Source organism: Meleagris gallopavo, chromosome 1 (genome assembly GCF_000146605.3).
Source record: "Meleagris gallopavo isolate NT-WF06-2002-E0010 breed Aviagen turkey brand Nicholas breeding stock chromosome 1, Turkey_5.1, whole genome shotgun sequence".
Taxonomy (NCBI): Eukaryota; Metazoa; Chordata; class Aves; order Galliformes; family Phasianidae; genus Meleagris; species Meleagris gallopavo.
This window is the reverse complement of record NC_015011.2, coordinates 32,249,735-32,264,110: the sequence shown is the minus strand read 5'-3', so window position 1 is coordinate 32,264,110 and position 14,376 is coordinate 32,249,735. Positions and strand designations below refer to the sequence as shown.

At 36.1% G+C, this 14,376-nt stretch overlaps 1 protein-coding gene across 2 annotated transcripts in view; it reads left to right on the top strand.

Annotated features, from left to right (window-relative positions):
• The window catches only part of TAFA2 (TAFA chemokine like family member 2), a 194,461-nt gene that overhangs the window by 106,465 nt on the left and 73,620 nt on the right, over nucleotides 1-14,376 (top strand). The gene's annotated exons all lie outside the window — the stretch shown is intronic.

Sequence of the window (14,376 nt, the reverse complement as noted above, 5' to 3'; positions counted from 1 at the left end):
TTTTTTCCTTTTATCCTGCATCAGTGTTGCTACCTTCAGGTCAAGCAGAGTTTTCATAGAGGCCAGCTCTTCTCTGGCCTGGGACTGGCTGTCTCTGTTCTTTTGCCACAAATGGAGAGGTAGATTTTCTGTGCAGGCATTTTTCTTCTGCTACATTCTCCTTCTGCTGTTTTATTACCTGACTGTGTTGTGTTCTATTCATTATACGAATCGTTTTTGTTCTCCAGTGCTGTCTTTTGCATGCCTGTGGCTCAAAAATATACCTTTTACGTGATCAAATACTTCTTAGCAGTTCCTTTAATGCTTATGGGTCATGGAACATTAGGCACCAAATAAGGGCTGTCTGTAAAAGCACAGAATGAATGGTCCTCCTGCTGCAAGGCCTCACTTGTCACTGTCATAGAAGAAAAACAATATAGCACAGTGGGCCCTGTTTTGTGCTGCTGAAAGAAATCAGCAAGGCACTTGGAGCAAGGGTTGAGGAGTGGAGAGAGCCATGCTGCTGTGTCACAGGTGTGATGTACTCTGTGAAGAGCTACAGCTCCTTTTGCAGGCACATATGAGTGCAATGCTTTGGCACCCGTATCCTTGTGAAATCTCAGGTGCTGTCTCTAAAGGCCAGGATAAAAAACAAGAGGCTAAGAAAGGAGGTGGCTTTATTTTTTATTACATAAAATCTCTCTGCTCTGAAGCTTTCTGGTTTTGATAAAAAGAAGAGCTCATCAAATTCAGAACACAGAGTAATAGATTTAGTTTGGAGACTTTTAATCCAGTAATGCTTTTCAACAATCCTAAGAAACAGGTTACGCTATCACATGGATTTACACTAGAGGATGCAGAATTTGTTTGATCGTGTTCCAAAAGTCTAACCTGTACATAATTTTCTCTGACTTCGACAGTCTACAAACAGAACAGAGAAAAGAAAAAAGCCCAGACAGACTAAAAAAAAATTATAACTGTAAGCTTGTATGTCAGTATTATCAAACAGATACCAATGCAAGTTCTCAGTGATCGGTTGATCAAGTAAACTCATAAACTCATAAGCAGTTTCTCCCTATGAACTGTACTAGTGATTCTTTCAGATTGTTTCCATGCTGTTTTTGGCATCAGCTTCATTTGGAAAAGGTTTTGTCAGTGCACATCATGTACAAATACAAATGCAAGTGGCACTACATATATTTTTTTCTTTTGTTTGTGTTACTTTTAGTTATATTAAAGGTTGCATCATTTTCTAGCTATGTAGGTGAATTTTAATCTCTTTCCTATATTAGAGGGTAGACAAACGAATCTGTTCCTTTATTTTGAGAAAATTTATGATTCATTACATAAAACAGTAATGGTACACACTCAACAAAAATTGTGCTTTTCTCAAGATTAAATCTTATCAGTAAAAGAGTTGATTGGAATTGCCACTTGCTTTCTCAGAAAGATTCGTTCTCTTGTTGTCTGTTGTGCTTTCACAACATATGTTCACATAGATGCATACACTTCATACACACTGTCCAGGCTCTACTGGAAGAAGTTTACAGTAGATGTTGGATGATGCCACCTTCCTGAATGGTCCATATATGGAGTCAAATCAATCCTTTGTAGGATCTGATATTCAGGTGAACATTTATAGTTCTATATTTTATGGCTCAGTTCTATAAAGCTGTTAAACTTTCACCTAATATGAGATGTGAAATGTAATACAGAATGACTCTTTTACTATTTTTCAGTATTTGTTTAGAAATATAGAGTTCACTTTCTCTGGTGTTATAGGTAAAATCTGGCAGTGCTGAATTCTTTGAAAATCATTTTATCTAGGAAAAATTATGCAATTGGAGGCCTAGTATAATTCACAGTGTGTTCTAATATATAGCAAGAAATAACAGTTGCTGAAGTGTATACACATCAAAATAAGAGTTAATTATCTGAAAGACAATAATATTGTTTATGAAATTCTGTCATTGATTTCCTCTATCCTAGATATTTCTCTTTATGTTATTTGCATTTAAATCACTAAAATAAATAGTTTCCTTGAAATAATATAAAATTTTTAGAACAAGCAGAATGGAAAAGAATCACAGAAGAATACTAACACATCAAAACATTATAAATAATGTCCAAGATAAATAAGGCAGAGTAATTTTTTGTTGAAACACCTTTCTCAGTTGGAAAACAGTGATGGGACTGAACTCAAATGGCTTGTGGGAAATATCTTTTTTTTAAACTACTGTTTTCAAATTGTATTTTAAAAGTTTAAAAATTGTGGAAACATCACTTTTTGCCATTTTCAAACGAAGAGTTTAGTTTTTCTTAATTGAAACGTCTGTTTTGAAATGTGTTTCTGTTGTATTGTAATATCAACAATGGAATGAGAATTTAAAAATGAATTATTCTGACTTGCCCAAGAACATCTGCTTGAATTTTCAATTTGCAGAAAATATTTGAAGTTTTGGCCTTTATTTTCCTGTCTAAGGGAGAGAAAAGCTGTTGAAATCATTAATGTTTTTGTGTAGTAGTAAATTAGTTTCCCACTGAAATCTGTTACAGTACATGAAAAGAGACAGCATGCAGCTACCCTAAAGAGCCCATTGGCTGGATAAACATAAATAGAGCTTGAGGCATGAGAGAGGAGACTGCCTTCTCAAAACACTTAGTGCTTCCTCTTTAATGTGCTCTGATATATCTTGTGCAAACATAAGGTGAACAGGAAACTGGTGTTGGGGAAAAATTGGGAGTAAAAAAAGGGGATTGAAGATTATGGGCTCCTAAATGGATGGAGTGCACAGGAGGAAGGCAAGAAGCAAAGCATGTCTGAGAAAGCCCATTGCTTCTAGAAGACTTCTGAAGGTGCTTTGCTCAGAGAGGCAAGCTGATGAAGGCTTCTTGCCGTTATTTTCTTCCTCTTGGTGATGCTGGTGGTCAGCATGCCAAAGCTAAGAGGTAGATGAGGAGGTGCAGTGAGTTGTTGGGGCCTCAGAGAGAACAGAAGATGAAGAGATCTGTACAGCCAGAGTATCAGCAAGAGGATCTTGAGATGCTGGAAGGGGACCGTTGACTTAGAGCTCTTGGAATGCACATATGTCAGGATTTTCCTTTTTCTGATTAAGGTGCATCAGCCAGGAATCTCGAACCACTCCACAAAATCATCTCCGCCTATTGCTTTGTGAGGATTTATTCAATGAGGCCACTGAAGAAGACACTGAAGTAGAGGCTAGGTGAATTACAAATTCTTCTCTAGTAGAGGAGAAAACAAAGTAGGAATTTAGCATAAATCAGCGTTTAGAAGACAGATAGAAAAGGAAATGTAGAACGTTATGAATCTACCAGTGGAGGAAGCTAGAGTATTTGCCAGAAGACAAATAAATGAATTGCATATAAAGTAAAGAACATGAAGAAGATGCGGACACTCTAGAAGAGAAATGAGAAATAGATATCAGCTTGAATGAAGTCTCTAACCTATTCTGTTAATAGAGAATAATAGACACTAAGAAATAAGTCTTCTCCTGCTTCAGTGCAAGATTACTTCAAAACCATGCATACTAAAATCACTTATAGTACTGTATTTTTGTGTGATTCTATGAGAAGCATTCAACATAATTTCAATTTAATTACTGTATCACCTAAGCAGTGCTTCTCCTTGGAGGAGCACAGAAGTTCCTTCAAACACTGGTTTTAGATTGTCTTGCAGCAGCTTCCAGAGTTATCATTTGAAGTGAAATTAAAACATACAGATATCAAATTCCTTCATTAAAAAATTGTGAGAAAGAATACTTGTTCAGTATGCCAAGAGAATTTAAGCTATGTAAGTGGTCCAAAGGAATAACTGAGAGAGGAAAGAGGATTATATTACAGCAGAAATACAAGGATATATTGTTTAGAATGAATGCTGCTTAGCCAGAATGTTGCAGTCTGCTGCAAGAGAAAAACTTTCTTCTTTTTAATGTCAGTATTTACAATATTTAGATTTGATCTTCATCAAATAAATTAATATCAACTTTTTAAAGAAATGGGAAACATATCAAGTTGCATTATTATATATGCCATGTAATGATTATTACAACCTCCAGATTAATTTTTATTTCTTCCACTAACTTGGTCTTTAGAGGAACAGAAGATTAGCCCTTGATTACTAGGGGGTGAACAATTCACAGTGAATAATTTATTCGGCAAATAAATTATGACTTAGAATTTATTTCCCTAAAAGCATTCATTATAAGTTTTGCAAGGCTTTTATATGAACTATTTTCATTCTATAGAATGAATATAGAATAGAATTGATTTTACAATTTCCATAATCATATAAATTTATATAGTGAAAGAAAGATAACATATTACATTATCTCAGTCTCTGCCCTGCCATTGCAGAAGCTGAGAAAAGCAGGAAATCTGTAACAGTCAATAGGAATCCTACAATTTAGGACCAAATTATACAACTGCCATTGATTTCTTGCTGTTCCATATACATATTTTTGCTAGCAAACATTTAATTTCAACTTGTATCTGGTCAACATGGATAAATGTTATTGCAACTATGCAGCTATCTATGTAATATATTTGCTGTTTATCTGATGGCATAAATAAATTTTTTACTAAAAGTATTGAACAGCTTTTCTGGTAGTTTTGGCAGTTGCTTGTAGAGGCTGAAGCAGCAATAGAGTGGTAGAGATGAAAGACAGTGTGGAAGAGAGTGACAAGTTCCACATCACTAAAAATAATTTTTCCTCCTCACTTCTTTAGTATACACTTTCAATTTCCACTCTCTCCACACATTTGAAACTTTTTCATGTGAGTTACTGCTCTTGCTGTTGAACTGAAGTATATCCCAAGGTACATAGCTCGTTTTGATACTGAGAAAAATGAGCAGTTAAAGCCTCTGGTTGTGTCAGGGGAGTGGGTGAATAGTTGTACTTGAACACCTTCCAGTGTTTTGTATTTTGGGCAGTGTGAAGCTATTCCCTCCCAGAAAGCAAAGAAAGTTTCCTATCCAGGAAAGCATCTGGCTACTATAAAACCAAAACAACAACAACAACAACAAAGTTTTAAAAAGTCTGGGAAACCAACAGCTACACAAAGTTCAGCTAAATCTCTTGATATTGATCCTTTAGAGTTGTGGGGTTCATGTTTATAAAATGACAGTAAGTTCATAAATATTTGAATTATAATGAATTAAAATATGGTTAGCATAAATCAGCCTGATGCTATAGGATTAATGAACATGGGAGCTAACAGTGGTCTGTTCTCCTGGTCTTTTGTCAGGTTACTAATGGTGCAAATTCATGCATTTAAGAAACAATTTATTTGTTGCTAAGGTTTACACAACTTCCTTTTGAAAAAGAAAAATGAAAAATGTGCCACTACATTTTTCAAATGTGCCAACAGATTAAATTTGTTTGTTTGTTATGTATTTATTTGGGATAGGTGTTGAAGAAGGTGTTATTTCTCAGTATTTCTATTTATAGCTTTTGAAACCAACTCATAGCATCTTGGTAAGGCAGCATTATGACACAAGTAGGCATGACATTGTGGAACAGGAAAGAGTGAAACCTGCGAATGCGTGATATGCTTTCCAAGATAAGTAACCACTGAATCAACAGTTCATGACAAATTTCCTCTATAGCAAAGTTGCCAATTTTAGCAGGTAACAGGAATGTTAAAACTTGGACATTCTACTAACTTCTATTAAAGCAACAGCATCCAACATGCATGAAGTCCAGTTGTAATGGCATGAGTTCAGAGTGGAATAATTGCTGGCTGTGACTCTTTCCTTGAGCTGCTGTGATGTATCCATATCCTTTTACATTTCCAGCATTCTCTTGGATTCTGATGTAGTGAAGGAGCCCTGTTTTTCACAGCAGTATGCTAGGGAAAAATTCCCAGTATCATTCCTGTTACATAGCTACTAATGCCATGAACATTATTGCATCTAGAACTTAGCTAAAGCTAAAACTGCTAAGCTGTTCTGCATACTCTGGTTTTTATCTGGTACTCTCGTGTTTCCTGGGTTTTGACCACTCTGTGCCATTGTTTTTTGTAAAGTTTAAAAAGGCTTCTTAACAGCAATTTATTGTCTCACTAGTAAATTGCTTTAAAATGATTGATGGATAGTAGTAGAAAATGAAATGACAGAACTAGCATCCATAACCACGTAAGCAACATCATATATATTTTTGTTAACTTCACTGCTTTTTATTAAAAAGCTCAATCTTGTGAAGTACTTTTTTGAATTACTAACTTGAATAGAATGACTCATATATTTGAAGTTAAGCTTCTTGCCAAAAGAAGACCAGCGATCTTTCAAAGAGACCTTTGGAGCACTTCCACAGCAAATTGTATTATGAATCTCTTTATCCTTGGATTCATCGTGTAGCTTCTGCTTTCCTTGAAAATTAGAAAAAACAAATAATTTGCTAAATTTTCATGAATTAAAAAATGGAAATTTGGTAATGCTATTGAAATGAGCTGGTAGGGTACAAAAAGACCCATAAATAAGCTCAGTAGCTCAGTTGTTGGCCAGTGTGATTCAGCCAGCTGCTTCACTTGCTTTTAAGTAGTTGTATTAGTTGCCCATCATAGAAACAAACAGAAAACATCTAACTCACCTAAGATTTTTGTCTAAGAATAGGAGATTAACTGAAAATTGCTATTCTCATTAGCATATAATAAAGCCAAACAATATCATTTGATCCTGCATAAATATATATATAAATTCAGTGTATGGAATGGAAATTAACTAAAGAGACTTGTAAAAGATTTCACAATACAGAGGGTCTGTGTGATAAAGTGCCAGATGAAATTCAGTGTTGATAGATGTATAGTGATGCACACTGGGAGAAAAAGCTAACTTTACATACATGATGATGGGCTTTGGATGAGTTATTTCCATTCAAGGAAGAAACTGAAGAATTATAATAGATCGAAGAAACTGAAGAATTATAATAGATCATTCTATGAAAAAGTCAGCCTGTGCTTAGAAATAGCCAATGATTCAATTATATTCAAAGAAGGCACATAAAATGAGAACTGCTAGGAAAGGAGTAAAGAACAAAGTCTGCAACATCTTTACATCATTGTGTAAATCCCTGGTCTGTCTTAGTCCTTAATAATTTGTACAGTTCTAGAGTCCTAGTCTTTAAAATACTATATGAGAATTACAAAAACTAAAGAAAAGGAATGATGTGACTAATTAAAGGCATGTTAATTTAATGTGTGAAGAGTGACTTTCTATGCTAGTGAACTTCAATCCGAAAATGAGACATTTGACCAGTCCTGTGCAGGTTTCTGTGGGTAGAGAGAATTTATAATGGAATTACCATTGCACGCTTTCTCTTACCGTGTTCTGAAGGCATCATTATTCACATTGCCAGAGACAGGATATTGAGTTATATGAATGCTTGGTCTGATATACATGGTTCTTCTCCTTTAGTTATGTCATGTTACCATGAAGAGAAACGAGAACATTTTCTTTTGGCTCAGTGTTCAACTGTCAACTAAGAATGAGCCAGTATTTCTGGACTGAAAAAACAGCTAGATATCTATCTGTCTATATATCTGAACAAAATTATCTTGACCTTGACAGCATAATCAGTATAATCAGTACTGTCTGTTTTATTCTTGAAAGGGAGACATTTCTCCTCTAAGTATGACATGATAATAGCTCATACTAGTGAGTGAGAGCCAATGAAATGCATAGAGAAAAAAAGATTTCTCAACCTCTGGAAGGTAGTTTGACATGTAATGTTCACAGTATACACACACATCTCCATTTTATCTATCCACCACTTTGCTATTGTACATAGCTTATGTCATGATTAGTTGCAGTTTGACCAGCTTACTGTTGTAATTGAGCTTTCCACTGGAGTTTCCCATTCAATTAAAAGATTAAACATAATTTAATATTGCATAACTTGAATTGAAAAGTGGACAAAGGAGATGATCACACAGCCATAATTTTTGGCAAATAAGTAGTCACAGTCAAGTGTTGAGTTACAATAAGTGAATAACACTGTTTATTTTGTACAAAGTCTTAGAGAAAAGCAAAAACAGCTGACATTGAATATTTACAACCCAAGGAAATTAATAATTTCATTGATGACAGGTATTTCTGAAAAAAATGTTTGTTTCTAAGTGATAACACACACACACACATAATCTTGTGGAAATACACTGTTTTATAGTAAATTCTTCATGTTTTAGATTAAGAAGGCCCTCACATGCAGTTAATTTGATATAGTTAACTTGAAAATAATCATAATTTCCCAGTTAATGTTTGTTTCTATTCTTTGGAATAGCTAATAATCTTGCACTTATCTCTTGAGAAATTAGAAATACAGTGATATTCCCTATGTCACCCTGTGTACATCTTCCAAGTTCAGTTCCATCTATAAATTTCAAGTCTAGCCCCCAAAATGGAGAAATGAAACTAGCTAGTTTTTAATGAGCGTAACAGTATAAAAGACATCTCTGAAGTAAAATAGAAGATAATCAGAGTGAATTTCATTTCTGCAGTAGAAAGTAAACAGAAGTAAGTCAGGAAGTTATTATGTGGTTCAGTGAGAGGACTAAGTCAGATAAGGCACCTTTATTAAAATAAATCACAGATTTGCTGTAGGCTGACTTGATGTGTCTAAATAGGGTAAGTTTTGTAATACTATGTTAATCAACACATATCCTAAACAGTGACAGTGAATTCCAAATGCTGAAGAAATCTGGATGAAAAGGGCCTTTCCTGTTGCCTGTTATCAAGTTTGCAACTTGACAATTTCACTTGAATTTGTGAAAGTAGAAAACACAATAATGCCTAGAGATTTCAGTTGCTTCTGAGCGTTATCTAAAAAAGATAAAAAGTTCTACTGTACTTTTTCACATGAAAAAAATGAATTATGAAGAATATGAAATGCAAGGAAGCTCACTGAAGAGAGCAGTAGGAAGGACAAAGATGCTTTAAGGTAACAATGGTAAATTTAGATAAACCTAAGTAATTGGAAAATACTTTCAAGATACTGAAAAAATTTTAAATAGCAAACAGGGAGAAACTGGTGGAAATTATATACGTGCAGGTTATGTCCAAATTAGGAAAATGGAAATAAATGTAAACTTTGCATTTGGTTTAAGTATAAAATAGAAACAAAACAAGCTGAAATCCTTTTGAGAGACATCTTTCTAAAGCAAACTAAAACCAACCAACCAATCAAACAAACAAACAAAAACCACCAAAAACCATACTAGAAATAAGACTTCTGCTAGAGAATCTCTGAGGTATCTGTATAAGTAGGTAATCAAAATCATTGTGCATAACGAGGCCATTGTGCAGGAAATCTGAATTAATTGTATGTGGTGAAGGTTTGTTGCAAAGAAGGTCAAGAAAATAGCTACTAAAGAGTCATTGTTTATGGATGATAAATTTGAGGGACTGTCTCAAATTCAAGTGTTAATAAAAGACGTTTTGGATCAAGTCAATAAAATGAATAGTCAGAAATCACCATGATCTTGTGAATGGCTAGGAGAATATGCCCTACGAGGAGCTACTAAAAGAACTGGGATTGTTTAGTCTTGGGAAAAGGAGGCTGAGGGGAGACATTACTACTCTCTTCCAATACCTGAAAGATGCTTACAGTGAGAGTGGGGCTGGTCTTTTCTCACTGATGACAGATGACTTCGTTACAGAAAGGGTTGTTAAGCAGTGGAATAGGCTCCCCAGGGAGGTGGTTGAGTCACCATCCCTGGATGTGTTTAAACGTTCAGATGTGGTGCTCAGGGACATGATTTAGAGGAGGGTTGTTAGAGTAGTATGGATAGGTCATGGTTGGACTTGATGATCTTTAAGGTCCTTTCCAACCTGAGCAATTCTGTGATTCTATGATTCTAATGACTTTCATCTGGATATTCTAAGGACCTTATGTATAATATTGATGAGCTACTAATAGTAGTATGCAACCTATAATTTTAAATGAAAAGAAGGTAAAAAATGTGATTCCTACTTTAAACTGGGTCCCAGAATAATCGTTTTGTACCAAGAAAACATTTGCTTTAAACAATTTGATAAATGTTATGATAAAGAGTACAATTAGTGGTCACAAAGATAAATGCATGCAATGGACATAAAATGTTGACTGAAAAGGTGATAGAGTTCTTTGAACTTGTCAGCAAGCATGGGGTAAAGATGATCCAAATTATATAATGTAGTCAGAACTGCAAAAGTTTATGACAAGTTCCTTCAACAAAGAGGCATACATTGCCAGCTTATTAAAAGATTGCTAGATAGAAATCAGTGTTTTCTTCTTACAATGGAGCATTGTTACAAAGAAAATTCTGCAGAAGTCTATGCTGAGTCTGTGTCATTCAGTGTATTAATAAATTGGAATTTCACAAACTTATAAATTATTCAGAAAAAGAGTCGAGTGCTGTACTGACAGAGTTTGCAGACAAAATAATGGCTACTATTTAAAAAAGTCTGTGATGAGATTGCAATGGTATGATACTGAGTTACAGGGTAATAAAATGCAAGTGAAATTCATTGTCAATAAATACCAAGTGATGCATGCAGAAGAAATAGTCCTAACTACACATACAGAATAATGATCACGAAAGTACCATTACTATTATCATTCAGCATGATTAGAATCACAGCAGGTATTTTCAAACATAATGTGACGTAAGTGCTGAATATTCAAAAGAGAAAGTAGATATTGGGAATATAGAGGTTTTGAGAAGAAACATTCAAACTTCTTTAACCAGCAACAATTGCATGTTGCATTAGCCTATTTGAATTCTGCGTGCAAGGTTCATTCATTCTATTGCAAAAAGATATAGCAAAGCTTAGAAAGAGCATGGAAAATTTAACCAAATATGGAACAACTTCCCTGTTAGTAGGGACAAAGTAGATTAAGACTCTTTGCTTAAGTAAACAGGAAGCTGCAAAGAAATGTGAAAATATCTAGGAAATCGTAAGTGACCACCCTTTTCTGTCACACTACAACCAAAGAGCACCAATTGAATTTAGTAGTTTAAGACAGAGAAATAGAAGTGCTTTTTTTACTATAGCTACTAAATAAATTCTAAAACCCACTGCTGTTGGATGTTGTGAAGGGCAAACACAGAGATGATTTCTGAGACTGATGAAGCTAATATATGGAAAATAGAACGTTTGTAGTTATTATCTTCAGTGATCTTCATGCAGTATCAGACTCAGAGAGACCCTATCCTGCTGACTGCTGTATGCAGGAGACATTGTGACCTCTGCCTGATGATTTTCTAATACAGGACAGTGATCAGATCAAGCAGATCTTAAGTCATCTCAAAGATCACAAGTGAAGGAAGAAGATCAAATTCTCAGCAGCCTTGTGCCCTTCTCCCCATGTCATCATCATCACTTATTCAAAGTACATACAATATATTGCTACTCTTTGGCAGTTCTACAGTACTAACAGACTTGTAACGATGTTTCCAAAGAACAGAGACTTGAGTCTAGCATGCTGTTTTCTGTGCTTATTTAGGTATTTAGTCACATCTGTTCACTGTGTAAGAATCCATTCAATAATGAATGTTTTTAGCATTGTGCAAATGATTTTTTTTTTATGGCTCATTGTACTGAAGAACAAACAAATTTATTTTAAACAAAAATATCTGGCAGTATAATATAAGTTCATCAAGCATTTAAAATTTTATTCCAGCTATCAGAGTATAATATAAGGCAATACATTCTTGCACATTGCAGAGGTATCATGTACATGATGTTTACTTATAGGGTAATATTAATACTTAATTACGTGTGAAGCAGTGACAAAGCTGGGTAATTATGCTGAAAGGACAGTGCTATTATCCAGACCCAGGCCTCTTCTCCCTTTGAGGAAACAAAAGAAATCAAAAGTTTGTAGTCTAATAGCTGTATTTTATCTGCAAGGAATTTCCTTAGTGCTTTGACTCTCTCTAAAGTTACCAAGGGACTTGGCCTTAAGCCTCCTTTGTGCAATGCAAAAATTCTTAGTCTAACCGTAACCATAACCATAAAAATGAACTAACTTGAGAACTAACTTGAGTAACAGCAGTCCAGCTGCACTGGCATGGTGCTATGTTTAGGCTGCTGCTCCACTACATACAATGTCCAGTTTGTCTCAGGTACTGGGATTGCAGGTTCCAGAGAAACAAGTAAGACTACAGTAAAGGCAATTATCTTTTTTTACAGTGCTGCTTCAGAGAACAAGATTTTCACTATATTACTTTTAAATTACAAGAATCATCACTGAGATACATATTTGGAAGTATGTGCCCTGAAACAGAAAGAGTGTTTAGAACCAACCAAGAGTGTTTAAAACCAACCAAGAGTGTTTTTTCTTATATCTAAGAAAAAGTATCTCAATGTTCAGAGCTCTGGTATTCTGGAAGGATATCTAAATTACAGATTCTAAACAAGGAAGGCTGGGGGAGTTGAACTTGTTTAGCTTGGAGAAGAGAAGGCTCTGGGGAGACTCATTGTGGCCTTTCAGTTCTTCAGGGAGCTTATAAGCTGGAAGGCGAGTGACTTTACACAGTGTGATAGCGATAGGACGGGGGGAATGGCTTTAAACCAAAAGACAGGAAATTTAGGTTAGCTGTTAGGAAGAAAATTCTTTATTCAGAGGGTGGTGAGGCACTGACGCAGGCTGCCCAGAGAAGCAGTGGATGCCTCATCCCTGAAGGTGCTTAAGATCAGTTTGGGTGGAGCCCTGGGGAGCCTGATCTGGAGTGTGGCAACCAGTCCATGACCGAGAGTTGGAGGCTGATGATCTTCAAGGTCCCTTCCGACCTAAGCCATTCTATGATTCTGAGAAATAAAAACTACATCTACATCTGTTCATATTACACACTGATAAAATACCTAGGAGCCAGAGTTCCTTACGGGTGCTGTTGCTGTTTTGCATTGCTTCTGTCTCTGAATAAGAGGGAAGGTTAATTAATTGATTGTGTTATTGAAACAAAAAAGAACCATTTATATTAGTAAACAAACCCCTCCTGGCTAACAAAATAAGCTGTTTTTTAAAACCTTAATGCTATCTAGCCTGAAAACTGCGAAGAATACTGCAGTGCATTTTTCTTCTTTCTCAAGGTAAAATTGGTGATGCTCACTAGTTTAATTAATATGTTTGAGGAATAAACCACATTTTTTTAGTATATGTTATAACTTGCTGAATATCTTTGCAAAGTAAAAAAGGCAGCAATTAAGAAAAGTGGTTTCTAATAAATCAAGTCCTTTCTCTAGTAGTGCATGTTTTGTTGTCTGAAGGATATTTTCAGTTCCTGTAAGCGGATCTCCTTAAGCATTTTTATTGTGATAATTATTATGGAAAATGAAAAGGAACTGTTACTTGTGAGGCTGCCTCCCTTGACAGCTGTGAGAAATAGAGTCCTGGTTTGTCTGTGTATTCTCTACACGTCCTTCAGATGGCAGAGGAAGAGTATGACTAGATCTTCCTGAGTTCCTGCACATAATAGATTGTGTTCTTCAAGCTATTTGGATGTAGTATTTTTGGCCTTTCTAGAGAGAATGATCAATGCTAACTGAGGTGTTCACATTTGCTGGTAGGACACAGGTCTGGTCCATATCCATTTATGGTTCCATCACATTGTTACAGTAGTACTGAAAGAATACTACTGTAAAATGAGAATGGAGTTTGCCCTCTGAGAGCCGATTATTGCCATATCATATAAGCATCAAATTATAGAATCTCTTGAGTTGGAAGAGACCCACAAGGTTCATCAGGTCCAACTCCAGCTCCACACGGGACCACCACAAAAAAATAATTCTACTGTCTGAGTGCATTGTGTGAATGCTCCTTGTACTCTGACAAGTCAGGGTCATGCCCACTGCCCTGGACAGCCTGTTCCACACCCTCCTCCTTCTGGTGCAGATCCTGTCTCTAAACCCCAGCTGCCCCTCCCCTGACACAGCTCCGTGTCGCTGTCACACAGAGCAGAGCTCAGCGCTGCCCCTCCACTCCCTGTGAGGAGCTGCAGCCACCATCAGGCCTTCCCTCAGCTCCTCTGCTCTGGGCTGAGCACACCTAGGGATCTCAGTGCTCCTCACACATCTTGCCCGCCAGATCCTTCTCCATCTTTGCAGGTGCTCTCTAATAGTGTTATGCCCTAGTTTTAATGTGGTCCCAGATTGCACCCAGTGCTGGAGGTGAGGCTGCACAGTGCAGAGCAGAGTGAGACAGACAGCCTGTTCTGTTGCCCAGCTGACAGTGCTGGGCCTGCTGCACCCTAGGGCACAGTTGGCCCTTTTGGCTGCCTGTGTGCACTGTTGGTTCATATCCAAAACTGTGAACTGAAATTTGAAATGAAGTCTGATATAACAGACCAAAATTCCATGTCATATCAGCTTTCTTTTTTTTTTCTTTTTTTTTTTCTTTT